Raw genomic sequence first — 14,837 nt, 5'->3', positions numbered from 1 at the left:
CACTCCTGACCCGGTTAGTTTAGAATATTGGAGGACGAGGTCGCCCATGCGGAGAGTTTTGCTTCTGACCTTGGAGTTGTAATAGCGGGTCATCTTTCGATGATATTTTGCCAAGATCACTTGGGAGGTATCTCTCTTTTCCTCAAGGAGGTGTAGTTCGCTTATTCGGGTCTCATCGTTGCTGATCTCATTGAAATGTATCCGTCGATGTGATAGGACCCCAACTTCGACCGGACTCATGGCCTCGGCTCCGTAGGTCATGGAAAATGGGGTTTCACTGTTGCAGTCCGATAAGAAGCCTGATAGCCCAGAGGACGTGGGAGAGTTGGTCAACCCAGGCCCCCTTTGAGGTATCAAGTTTCCTTTTCAGGGTGTGTTTGATAGTCTTGTTCATTGCTTCAACTTTCCCATTCGCATGGGGGTGATGAGGTGTCGAGAAGTCCTTCTTTATGCCCAATTCATCGCATAAGTCTCGCATCTTCCTGTTGTCGAACTGCCGTCCGTTATCAGACACTAAGGAGTGGGAAATGCCGAATCTACAAATGATGTTTTTCCAAACAAACTTGGTAGTATTAGCCTCGGTAATTCTGGCAAAGGGTTCAGCCTCGACCCACTTAGTGAAGTAGTCAATGGCGACAATAGCGAAAGTTACACTTCCTCTCCCTTTTGGGAGTGGACCAGTGAAGTCAATGCTCTACTTGGCAAACGGCCAAGGGTTGGTTACTACAGAGAGGCTCTGAGCAGGCTGTCTTTGTATGTTCGAAAAGCGCTGGCACTTGTCACATTTCTGGACAAATTGGCAAGCATCCCTTTTCAGGGTCGGCCAGAAGTAGCCTTGACGGAGAACCTTGTGTGCCAGAGCCGTTCCTCTAGAATGGTTTCGACAGATTCCTTCATGGATTTCCCCGAGTATGTATGTGGCCTCTTTGTCTCCTACGCATCGAAGAAGAGGCGAAGCGAAGCCTCTCTTGTAAAGGGTATCTTCTTGCAGGACGAAGTGTGTAGCCCTTCTTCTTAATTTCCTCACCTCGCCTCTAGAAGCAAGCAGTGTTTGCTCCTTCAGGTACGCGATGATGGGCTGCATCCATAATGAGGTGCCTTCTATCTACAGTATCTCTTCACCTTCGGAGGTGGAGGGCTTTGATAAGTGCTCAATAGGGACGATGTTTAGCAGCTCTAAGTCCATGCTGCTGGCTAATTTTGAGAGGGCATCTGCATGTACATTCTCTAGACGGGGGACTTGAGTCAGTTCGAACCTTTCAAAATGAGGAATTATGTCCAGAACCAACTTCAAGTACGCAATCATGTTACCATCTTTGGCTGCGAAATTTCCATTGACCTGATTTACTATGAGCTGAGAGTCACTGCTAGCCAGGAGCTTCCTGACCCGTATCTTCTAAACGAGTCTGAGACCTGTCAGAAGGGCCTCGTATTTGGCGGCGTTGTTCGAGGCTTTGAAGCCGAACCTTACTGTACAATTTAGCTTGTGGCCTTCCAGGCTCTCAAATACGATCTCTGCCCCTGCGCCAGTCTCTCCTGAGGACCCATCTACAAACAGTTTCCATGTCGGGGGCTCAGATGGTTCCATTATCGCCTCCATTTCTGGGGCTTTGACAAACTCAACCATAAAATCAGCAAGGGCCTGGCCCTTGATGACGCGTCGAGGTCAGAACGTTAGATCGAACTCACTGAGCTCGATTGCCCATTTTAGTAGGCGTCTTGATGCGTCTATTTTCTGCATTACCTACTTTAGAGGGAAATTGGTGAGAACTTGTATTGAGTGGGCTTGGAAGTATGGCCTCAGCTTTCTTGAGGCTGTGATAAGGGCGAATGCCAATTTTTCCATGTCTGGGTAGCGTGCTTCAGCTGGGAGAAGTGCTTTGCTGATGTAGTACACTGGCAATTGGCGCTCATTTTCTTCCCTGATTAGGACTGTGCTGACTGTCACGTTCGAAACCGCTAGATACAGTAGTAGAGATTCATTCGGTTGAGGTTTCGGCAAGAGGGGCGCTTCTCCAAGTTACTTTTTCAGAGCCTCGAAGGCTTCTTCACACTCTGAAGTTCATTGAAATTTCTTTCCTTGCTTCAGCACATTGAAGAAAGGCAAGCTTTTATCTATGGCTCTGGAGATGAACCGACTGAGTGCGGCTATCCGACCGTTGAGACTTTGGACCTCTTTCAATTTCTGAGGTGACCTCATTTCTAGCAAGGCCGTTACTTTCACTGGATTCACCTCAATTCCTCTCTGATTTACAATATACCCCAAGAACTGGCCCGATGCCACTCCAAAGGTGCACTTGAGGGGATTCAATTTCATATTATACTTTCTAAGTATCTGAAAAGTTTGGTCGATGTGACTCAAGTGTTCGGTTGCCTGGAGGCTTTTGACCAACATGTCGTCTACGTAGACCTCCATGGTTTTACCAATAAGTTCGGCAAATATCATGTTGACTAACCTCTGGTATGTGGCTCCGGCATTTTTCAATCTGAAGGGCATGACTTTGTAGCAATACAGACCCTTGTCCGTAATGAACAATGTAGCTTCCTCATCAGGTCGGAACATGGGTATCTGGTTATACCCTGAGTATGCATCCATGAAACTCAGTAGTTCATGCCTAGCAATAGAGTCCACAAGTTGATCTATTCTTGGAAGTGGGAAGCTGTCTTTGGGGCACGCCTTATTTAGGTTTGTGAAGTCCACGCACACCCTCCACTTTTCGCTGGGCTTTTTCACAAGAACCGAGTTGGATATCCACCTTGGATAGATGGCCTCTCTTATGAAACCATTGCGGCTAAGTTTGTTTACTTCATCTTTCAGTTCCTCGTACCGTTCCGGATTTAGGGCACGCCTCTTCTGTCTATGGGGGGCATAGGAGGGGTTGATGTTAAGGTGATGGCAACTAATCCAAGGATCTATTCCCACCATATCTTCATGTTTCCATACGAAGACATCCAGGTTCCCTTTCAGGAAGCGTATCATCTCGGCTTTTGCTTCAGGTGACAATGACTTCCCTATACACAAGACCTGATTGGGGTCTTTCGGGTTGACGGGGAAAGTCTACAATTCTTCCATTGGGGTCGCATTTGGTTCAGAGTCAATTATTCGGGGGTCTAACTCATCAAGAGGGTGTCCTTGTTCAGGGGCCTCTTCCATGTCGACATCTCCCTCTTGTTCAGAGGTATGCCCTTGTTCAGGGGCGTCGAGCAATTCCACGTCCATACTGACTTCAGCGGGTACCTCAGTTAGGATTACATTAACAGTTCGGGGCTTGGACTTTCGCAACGAGTTTAGGTAGCATGCCCTGGATCCCATCTGATCGCCTCGGACCGTAGCAATCCCATGTTCAGTTGGAAATTTCATGCACAAATAGTGAATGGACGTCACAGCCTAAAGATCTTTCAGAGCGGGTCTGCCCAATACTCCATGATATGCCGATCTGTGATCTACCACTAGAAATTCCATGAAGTGCTGGGCCACTAAGGGTGCCGAACCCATTTCGACAGACAGGGTGATCCGCCCTCGTGGGATGATGCTGTCCCTAGTGAATCCGAATAGTGGATCGGTCATGGGGATCAACCCATGTTCAATTTGCATTTGTCAAAAGTGGAGCCGAACAATATGTTCACGGAACTGCCGTTGTCAACGAGTATACATTTTAATCCCTTTTTAGCTACTACGGCTCTTACAACCAATGCATCACAATGGGGGTGGTGAACTCCCTATGAGTCTTGCTGGGAGAAGGCGATTGAGGCCATCCTGTTTGCTGATTTCGATTCATTGATAATGTAAGTGATCATTGGGGGATCCTTTGCTTTTCTTGTGTAATTTATCTGGGCATTCCTGGTGATGCCACTGACGTGGGGTCCCCCAATGATAGTATCGATTTCCCTGATGACCTGGCTTCCAAAAAATTGGGCTTGGTTTCCCTGTCTGGATTGGTCTCGGTCCCTCGATTCTCTTCTCCGAGGAGATTGTTCCCTGTGACCTCTCCCTCCCCTCCTCGGGGAGGTGGATCTGCGAGGGTGTTCGTTCATGTTGGAAGTGTGCGGGTTGCTCCGATCAGGGCGTCGATTGGCGTCACGACACTCACGGGTGGAGGTCCTTCTCTTCGACTTCCCCAATCGACTAGGTTCCTCCTCTCTCTCCTATTTCTAGGAGGAGGAGGGGGAATATGTTCTTGTTCGTGATCCGGACGAACTGATCCTCTTGCTGGGCGGACCCTATTGCTAGGATCCTTTCCTATCCGGTCGAAGACGCTTACCGACCTTTGGTCCTCATGTTCTGAGGGAAATTGTCCCCCAAGCGTGGTTCTGATGGCTAACTCCCTTGCACATAAGATGTAGCTTCGATGTTCATCTCCCTTTCGAGGGGGCATTCTGTGTGCCAGCTCACGTGGTCTCGGGAGTGAGATACAGGGGCTTCTCGCACCGGATAAGATCCTTGGGGCATTTGATAGCTCTGATGACCCTGGGCTTGCATGAGGAGTTCCTGCATCGCCATATTCTAAGCTGCTATATCTCTCATACCTGCAGCTATCTGAGCTATTCCTTCAGTGAGTATGGCTGTTCTTCCACCTCGACGACGCCGGTGATGTGGTCTCTGATGAGTAACATTGTTATGGAGTACCTCTTCTTCAGAGGCCTCTCTCATGGGGTTTTCGTCTTTATGGCTGTAGGTCATCCTGCTTTTTTTTCAAGGGTAGTGAGAACTTGGATTGTAACTCGACTTTGTTCTTTTTCAAGAATGCCCCCTTTTCAGGGTTAGTCGCTAGTTTTTCGATAACTTTTCCGATGGAGAACGCAAAACTTTGAATGGGGAGTGTTTCCCACAGACGTCACCAATCTGTTGACCACGAAAATTGATCCTTCCACGTGGCCAACTGAAAGCTACTCCACGTATTCCTCCCTGCGCACAATCAACGAGTAGTCAGACGCACACGACCGGAACCAGCGGGGGTGGTGACGACCGTATACACTCCGACGATCAAGTCAGGTTTAAGTGGTCGGAACAGTACCCAGGGGCTGTGCAAATCAATGATAAAGGGGGAGGAGAAAATATATAAGCTTGCTATGGAGTGCTGTGTAGTAAGAGTTTCATTACCTTTGCCTCTTGCCCAACCTTGGGTATTTATAGGTGGTATGAACCGTTGGATGTGGGACGCGTGTATACATCTGACGGTATGAGGCGTCCGCTCATAAGCGTCAATCAGCTGTGTCTGTAGAGTCGGTGAACAGTTTGTTTCTTCTGAGTTGAATTGACATAAAGTTGATAAGTCATATCAACTAGCCTCATGCAGACGTCAAATCAATTTAAACCTTAGGTACAGGAAGGATTTTGGCACAAATCTCTTTCTGAAATTGGCTACGGATCTTCTAATCGGGGTCCACTTGGCCTCGACCTCGGGGGGCAAGGTGCTTCGGCAGGTCAGTAGTAGGAATCGCTATATCACTTCGGAAACACTTTGGACAGGTCTTTATCAGGTAGGAATATGTGGTGTTGCGAGTTCCCAGGCGTATAAGATCAAAGCGTAACAGCCACTTCAAACACTAGTACACCACAATTTCGCAAATTTGCAGGACCCAACTACCTTACCTGGAGAATTCAATTTCTGGCTTTCTTAAAAAGCTACGATAAGCTTGGCATGTTGGACGGCTCCACCTCCGCTCCTCCCAAGATCCTCCCTAACAGCACTGCTAACCTGGCTTATGACAGCTAGTCCAAATCGGACACCACCGTCCTCTATTGGCTCTATGCCTCACTTTCTGAAAAATCAGTATCCACCATTCTCAATCTTGAGACCTCGAAGCGAGTTTAGGGCTCTCTCCAAACTCTTTTCTCTTCTACTTCCCGCTCCCGAATTGCCCACCTCAAGCGCCAGGATCAAACAATTTCCCAAGACAACTGCACTTGTCTGGCCTACATTGAAGAAGCAAGGCTGTTGTCAGATCAACTGTCGACTATCGACAAACCCGTCGATGAGCAGGATCTCATCACATAACTCTTGAGCGGCCTCAAACCCCTCTTTGCTCCATTCATTATCGCCTTCAATTTCGCCACCCATGAAAAGGATTTTACCCTGGAGGATTTTCAAGTTGAGCTTTTCAGCTTTGAGACACTTATGAGGCACATCAACACACTGCTTCAACAGACGCCTTTGCTTTTGTTGCTAACCGAAGCAAGGCTTCCTCTTTTATTAAGAAATCAACTAAGCCCCCAAATTTCTCCACTCAGGTGCGTTTGCCTTCTCATGCCACTCACCTAACTCTTGTGGGCTCACTAAATACTGGGCCTAATCAGCCCACTTCACTTGAAAATAGGCCCATATGCTAGATTTGTGGGAAAAAGGGACATACGGCCCTAGAATGTTGTCATCGGTTCGATATTTTTTTTTATCAAGGTTGACACCCACCTTCTAAACTAGCTACCATGGCTGCTGAGGAAAATTCAGCCTATGCCCATCAGGTGTGGTATGCAGACATTGGAGCCAATGCCCATATCACTAATGCTGCAGCAAATCTCGCTTCATCGCAACCCTACGTTGGAGAGGACACCATTACTGTTGGCAATGGGATCAGGTTTAGTGATTACAAATATGGGTACCACGTCCCTTAGAACAAATACATAAAATTTTTCGCTTAACCAAGACCTTTATTGTCCTAAAGGCTCCCAATTTAATTTCCATTAATCGCTTTTGCCTTGATAAGAATAGTTATTTTGTATTGACTAGATCTGATTTTTGTATAAAGGAGAACAAGACGGGGCGACTTCTACTTCACGGGCAAGTTAAGAATGGACTCTACCCAATTCCAGGCACTAAATCTTGTTCAACAAAGATTTCATGCTTTGCTACCAAAGTTGGTGTCTCTACCACTCTCGATGTCTGGCATGATCATTTAGGTCACCCTTTCCAAGTTATTTTAAATCAATTATTTCGATCTAAGTATTTGTCTATTTCATCTAATAAATTAGGGTTCTATTCAGCATGTCCCCTAGGGAAAGCCAAACAATCACCCTTCAGTGAGTCTACTCGTCAGTCTTCGCGTCCTTTATCTGTTATTCATTCTGATGTATGGACATCTCCTATGTATTTCGTTGGTGGTTTCAAATATTATGTTATTTTTGTTGATGATTATTCTCACTACACTTGGCTCTATCCATTAACTTATAAAAAATGAAGTTTTCGAAATTTTCAAACAATTTAAACCGCTGGTCGAAAATATCTTTTCTTGTAAAATTCAACAATTTCAAACAGATAATGGGGGTGAATTTTTCTCTACCCAATTTAAAAGTTTTTTGTAAGAAAATGGTATTTTTCATCACTTAATGTGTCCTCATACATCTCAACAAAATGATATAGCAGAAAGAAAACATCGCCATATTGTTGAAACAGGTCTAACCCTATTAACTCGGTCCCACCTTCCCAATACATATTGGCCAGATGCATTCCTAACATCAGTATATTTAATAAATAGGCTTCCAACAAAAGTTTTAAATAACTTAAACACCTTTTTACATGCTCCTAAAAACCATACCCCATTACTCTCACCTTTGCATATTTTGATTAGCATGCTTCCCTTTGTTAAAACTATATAAGCCTCACAAATTATCCTGTAGAAGCAAAGTATGTGTCTTCTTAGGATATGCCAGTCAACAAAGGGGTTATTACAGTCTTGACCTAGCTACAGGGCATGTCTATGTGTCACGAAATGTAATTTTTGATTAACAACATTTTCTTGCAAACGGTCAAGTCTAAACTTCTCCTACACCGTTGAGCTCGAGCTCACCTAGTACACTTTCTCCTTTTCCTCTTTCAGATATACCTATTCCAGCAACCTCTGCCACCGATCCAATAGCATCACCTACCCATGAGACCCTCACCTAGTCACAAAATCTTTCCCTGACTCCCATTTCCTCACCACAAGCCTAAACCTAAGATCTTGAAACTCCCCATCTTGAAACACTTGAAACGCAGCCCACAGAATAAATTTCCATTACCTTACATGAACCTCGCATCACTGTTCCACACCCTAACAGGGCAACAACTGCTCAATGACGGGTAACTCAAAACCTAAGGCCTTTCCTAATTTTACAATGTTTATTCTACCAAATATCCCTTGCAAGTATTCTCATCTTTTATCACTAAAACTGAATCATCCAATTACACACAAGCAGTTGCCTCTCCAACGTAGCTTGAAGCAATCAGACAGGAATTTTATTCACTAATGGTGAATGGGACTTGGTCATTTTGTCCCCAGCCACTTGGTAAGCATGTTGTATGCAACAAATGGGTTTATAAAATCAAGAGATGAAGTATTGAACGATTTAAAGCCCGTTTGGTCGCAAAAGGCTTTGATCAACAGTGTGGTGTTGACTACATAAACACATTTTTTCTTGTGGTAAAACCTCCTTTTATTCACATTGTGTTAGCCTTGGCCATTTCATTTAATTGGCCTATTCAGCCATTAGACATATCAAATGCTTTTCTACATGGCTATCTTGACGAAGAAGTATTTATGGAACAACCATGAGATTTTGTAGATGAGTCTCATCCTCATTATGTTTGCAAACTTCAAAAGTCACTTTATTATCTTAAACAAGCTTTGAGAGCTTGGTTTAGATGACTATCCTAACACCTATTTAAGTATGGTTTTGTTGAATCAGCTGCGGACTATTCACTGTTTGTCTATACTATTGAGACTGTGAAATTATTTGTATTGATATATGTTGATGACATTATAGTTACTGGGTCAAGCACACATGCATTTGAATTTTTTTAATCCAATCTCTATCAACTAACTTCATGGTTAAAGATCTTGGAAATTTGAGTTTCATTTTAGGTGTTCAAGTATTAAGAGATTCTCAAGGCTTAATACATCTTCGTCAAACCCAGTAAACCCAGTACATCAGAGATTTACTATACAGAACCAAGATGGCTGGTGTAAAGCCACTTGGGTGCCCCATTACATTGGTCCAAAATTATCTTCTATAGAAAGTCCCTTACTGTCTAATCCAACAGAGTATAGAAGAGTGGTTGGGGCACTTCAATATTGTACTTTCTCTAAATCGGATATTGCATATGCAGTTAATCAATTGTGCCAGTTTATGCATTCTCCACGTGAACCTCATTGGGCTGCTGTCAAAAGAGTGCTTCGGTATCTAAAGGGTAGTATTGATACCAGTCTATTGTTCACTCCAGGATCTATTACTCTTCAAGCTTTTGTGACTCAGATTAGGCCGGTAACCCTGATGATCATCGTAGTGCCACTGGATATGCAGTTTTTCTAGGGAGAAATTTGATATCATGGTCTACCATGAAACAACCAATTGTCTCCAAGAGTAGTTCTAAAGCCGAATATCGAAGCATGGCCATCACCACAGCTGAACTCTATTGGATAAGAATGCTCTTCAAGGAACTTAGTGTCTTCCTACCATACACTCCTACACTATGATGTGATAACATTGGAGCTATTGCCTTGGCTTCTAATCTTGTTTCCCATGCTTGCACAAAACACGTGGAAATTGACTACCACTTCATTCGAGAAAAGGTCCTCAATAAATACATTCAAGTGCAACATATTTTCACCCAAGATCAGACTGCTGATATCTTCACAAACGGGCAAACAGTCGCTAGTTTTGGTGTATTTTGGTCCAAACTGATGGTAATGATCATCCCCACCACTTTGCGGGGGGAGGTGTGTTAGACCAAGCAATCCAAATCCTCATTCTCCTTCATTTGACACTCCTCAATCTCCTCCATGTAATACTAGTTCTTCCATATCAGTAATGACTCCACAATTACCTTTAACGTGATCTCAGCATTCCATTGATTTTCCCTCAATTCTTTCAATCATGACAATTGTACATTCCAGAACTTTAGTGCATTCCATATTTCGTATAATGAACTTTGTTATTTAAAGCCATTGTAATGCACAGAAGATGTAAGTTGACCCTTCCATTCATCTTATACATTACTTTCTATCAATCAAGACAATCTACAGTTTCGTTATTTTTAACTCAAAGAAGAGTTTAAATTTGAGGGTATTTAATGAGTACATTTTACCCATTTATCCAAACTTCTGAACTTGATTACTTATGTATTAATTGAGTGGATATCTACCCAATTTAGTGTGATTATGATTAATTGTAGATAAAACCCCAATATGGATGCAAATGAAATGAAAGGGCTTTGGAACTTAATTGGGGTTGATTTGGAGCAAATTGAAGATTAATCAAAGTGATCATGATCAATTAGAAGAATTAACAAACCATTAAGAAGAAATTCATAAGTTTAGGGGGGTTATGTTCAACATTTGAAAAGTTTTAGGTCTAAATTATAACATTTGAAACTTGCATCAGATCAATTACAAATGATTTTTGGAATGTGAGTAATCAAAGTATAAAGACTTAGATAAAGGATCTGTGGTACAAGTAGAAAGTAACTCGAGTTGGACAAAACAGGGGCCAAATTGTAAATGAAAAAAGAGGATTAATCTTGAGAGCATAAGACTTGATCCTTATGATTGCAAGGCAGAAGACAATTCAATAGAGACCCAAACATTTAGTCTGTGCGAACACAGTAACAGTACACTACACTATGAGATAGCACAGGTCACGGAAAATTTCGTTTCCTGTTCAAATCAACTTCTATTTTCAAATCAATTAGGGCATTAATTTTTTTACCTAATTCTTGAGTCTATAAATACATACCTTCATCCAACAATTAAAGGGGAGCCTTTGAATAGATATAATTTTCGTGAGGTAGAAGCTTAAGGAGGAAGATTTTGATCAAGCAATTCCATATTCCTTACAAATTGTATAGAAGTTCTGTACAAAACACACACGCACGCACACATATCAATTTCTTACATCTATTGCTTGGATTGAAGAATAAGAAAAATCAAGAAGATTGATTAGGGAGCTATTGAAGAGATTCAACAATTCAGGATTTCTTTCCTATCTTCTTTCTACTCTTTAATTTGGGTGATGCATCATTTTACATTGTGATTTTGTATTATTATGATGCTTGCTTCAGTGTGTAGATGTTAGAATAATGTTGAACCACATGTTCTGAAGTTTTATTATAAAATTCTTGATTTTGATATTGAATGTTTGTTTGATTTTCGATGATAGTTAGGAGTTTAATGCATTTTTAATTATTTGATCACTAATTAAATTGTTTATGATTTCAGTTGACATTCGAGAAAAGAATATAAATTTGGCAAGTAGTAACTATCACTGTAAAATCAATAGGAGATAGAGATACATTGCTTTACATGCTTTTGCACCTTTACATATTCGCATCCTTCATATGCCCTTGTTTGGTTGGGGATTAAAATTACATTTTTAGAATATTTGAAAAAAGTTGATGAAATGTATGGTTGAAAAGATTTGGAACCCATAAAATATGTGATTAAAATTAATAGTTGATTTTTATTTAGATTAAAATCTAGATTATTATTCACACCAAACAAGGAGAATGGTCACATGTGAGGATACAATTAATTCTACTCGAGAGAAACATAATAGAAGTATTTATAATCTCATATCCGAATAAATGTTTTCTATAACTTGGATGGTTATTGAAATAAATGAATGTAGGGGAATTTGAAGTCCTATCGTTTATCAATTACTTCATTTTCATATCTGCCTCCCCCATAGTTAGATTAGTTATAGATTTTGGTTTGTTAATATAAAATTCATTTAGTTAGATTTATTTGAAATTAGATTAAATTCTTAGTACTCGTATGAATGATATCTTACTCATGTGTTATTATTTGCAATGATATCGTTCATTCGTTGGATTTTAGCCATAACCTACAGAAAAAAAAAATGTTATTTACCAAATAGTGAGGTAGATTACAACTTGACCCGCCAACATTAGAAGTCTAGCTGCATTAATTCTCATGACAGATTAATATTTTAGGTTATGCATTATGAACGGTATTTTCCACACAAGATTGTTTGTGCATAATTCATAATTCCTAAGTAGTTATGTACCTCTTAATATTTTTTAAAATAAAATGACAAATTTAAAACAACATATATGATTTTTTTTTTTTAATGTATTCGGGTCAGATTACGTATACCTTGACCAATTTCACAGAGTCTTGAAGTTTACAGTCGGGTACTTACCTTCCCCGAGGACATTCGAACTGGACATATATCAATTTTATCTTAATATAAATGCATGTGAAAAAACATAGATCAATTTTTATTTAATTAGAAAATTTTGAAATTATGTAAAAATATACCTAGCCCTAGGGCTTCTGCCTAAATAATTGCATAAGATTTCGTTGAAGCGTGTATATATGATGTTTGAGTTTGAACAATTTGGAAATTATTTTAAATGTTGAATAATATTGTTGAAATATTCAAAGTTGCTTACTTATATGTTGCTCCTTTCATTTTTCTTGCTAAATTCACTGTAATTCACGGCCTATTTACATATTTAATTAATTTTTCTTCTTTATTTAAGACAGCACTTTGAGTAATCAAAATGTTAATTGAGCTCCATTTTTATTATTATTTATTTATTTTATTTTTTAAGAAAGCATTTAGGAATAGTAGATTAATGGAAATGTGTGATTAAAAAATAAAGAATAGTTATGGGTTTGCATGTAATACTATTTTATCATAGAATATATGATTAAAAAGAAGAGCGAGAAAAATATATTTTAGAAATATAATGAAAATCGAACAAGGACTATATGTTGACTACTCATGTCACTGTATTTAAATAAACTGGGATTAACTTAACATGTTCTGGCAATATATTTGCTCATTTAAGAACTTCAATATTAAAATCCAACCGACTGTTTGAGCTCCTAAGGAATCCATTGATTCTTTGAGCTTTGGTGCTATTATATTATGCCCCTATTTGGGAGTATTAAAATCATTTTAAGTAAATTTTGACAAATATTGATGAAATTTATATTTGAAAAATTGTGGATCTCATGAAATATATTGTTAAAATTAATTGTTAACTTTGACTTAAATTAAAATATAAATTTTATTCTTTATCAAACAGGACTTATATAAATATTGGGATAATAAGGTCAATCTTTTTATAAAAATCAGTGACGAAGTCAGAATCTTCTTGTAGGAAGGGGTGAAAAAAATTCAAAATGTTGTAGGGGTTGTCACCATCACCCTCATCCCACCAGTCTGCTTGTTATATATATATATATTATTCAATATTATCTTATCTATTACCATTAACATTGAACTCTTTAAAAACGCTTGGACTAACATGTAACTTAGAGTACCCGATAATACAAGTTTTACCCATAGTCCTGTTGGATAATTGGTGCATAGTTATATATTTTTTTAAAACCAAAACTACGTGCATGCAAACACAATAAAATCGCGACTTACAAGTATAAAATATCGGATAGAGTTTGACTTATCGAATACAAGATATGCACATCAAAATATGTCCAAAGTACAATTTACTAATTTGTAAAAAATTAGGAGATGAAATGAAACTAAATATGCGAATACAAATGTCTTCAAGACAGATTTTGTCCCCTAGTGCTAACATAATTAAATGGGCGTCTATCTCCCAAAATAAAATGTTACTTCCAAAATTATTACAGTACATAATTAATTTATTTTAGGAAAATAAAAATAACAGAATGTTTTGGTGAGGGAATAGAGTTTAGAATTTTTTTTTTTTATAATTCATTTGGTGTAAAAATATGGAACTAAGAGTCTCTATTTATAGATTTTCAAGCGTCTTTCTGAAATGGTTGCATCTTTTAACATAAATTAATGTGAATCATTTGATTACATCTTTTCATATTTAATGGTCTAGACTATGCCCTACCAAAATGTCATGACTTTTCATAATATATCTTTTATAATAGTCACACTCAATCCGAAATAATATTACTCTTTAATATTCACCATTTGCATTGGAAGAGTTGCGACTAGTCATAGTTCCAATTGAAGACTTTTTCAATTTGTGACCTATAAACATTATCCCGTAAATTTCAACAATCCTCTACATAAATGGAAGAGGTCAACTCAAAACAAGGAAGAGAAAGAATAATACAACTGAAATATAATGAACTAGGATCAGTAGTTTTCACTTTGAACCTTCTTTAGTAAGAATCTCTTAGACTTGCCTAATTAGTGAACGCATAGTTTTAAACTATCGACCATTATTTTAAGTCAAGACTTGATCAAATACATTATTTTTCATATCAAACCTTGCTCCTCTAATGTGTTCATTGTTTTATGCATGAACCTTCTTGGGTTCTAAAAGTGCGCCAGAGAATTTGCAAGTAAAATTCTCATAGAACTAGACAAATTCGCATTCATATAAGTAATGTTCTATAAATATTACCTTACAATACTCCTCTTGTATTATTTATAAGGCATATTCATCATTAAATGCATAGCTTATTTTAAACAATATTTGATAGGCAAAAATTATTTGTATCATTATGTGACCTATATATGTAGCTAGCTATATCATTTAAATCATAAAATAAGCACAAATTATCATCAATTAGGAAATTCTTCAAAGCTTTTTGAAGTCATCATGCTTCCATTTAGCTTTATATGAAGTCCCACTTTACGTTCCAATCCTCTCGTTGTTTGGAGGATTTCCATGAAAAGAATACACCCTCTACACATTTTAAGTTTACAAGGTATTCACTATAGTGTATTTTATCATTTCAAATAATTAAATATTCCAAATTCTAATGTGAAGAAAGCAACGCCACCCTCATAGATCCTAGGGTGGTTCCTAGTTTTAATCATATAGTGCAAACTACCCGCATAATACTAGGTAAGATCGAACTTAGCAACATAATATTTGTTTACTACTTAA

This window comes from Olea europaea, chromosome 18 (assembly GCF_002742605.1).
Source record: "Olea europaea var. sylvestris chromosome 18, O_europaea_v1, whole genome shotgun sequence".
NCBI classification, from domain to species: Eukaryota; Viridiplantae; Streptophyta; class Magnoliopsida; order Lamiales; family Oleaceae; genus Olea; species Olea europaea.
This window is presented reverse-complemented; position numbering follows the sequence as displayed.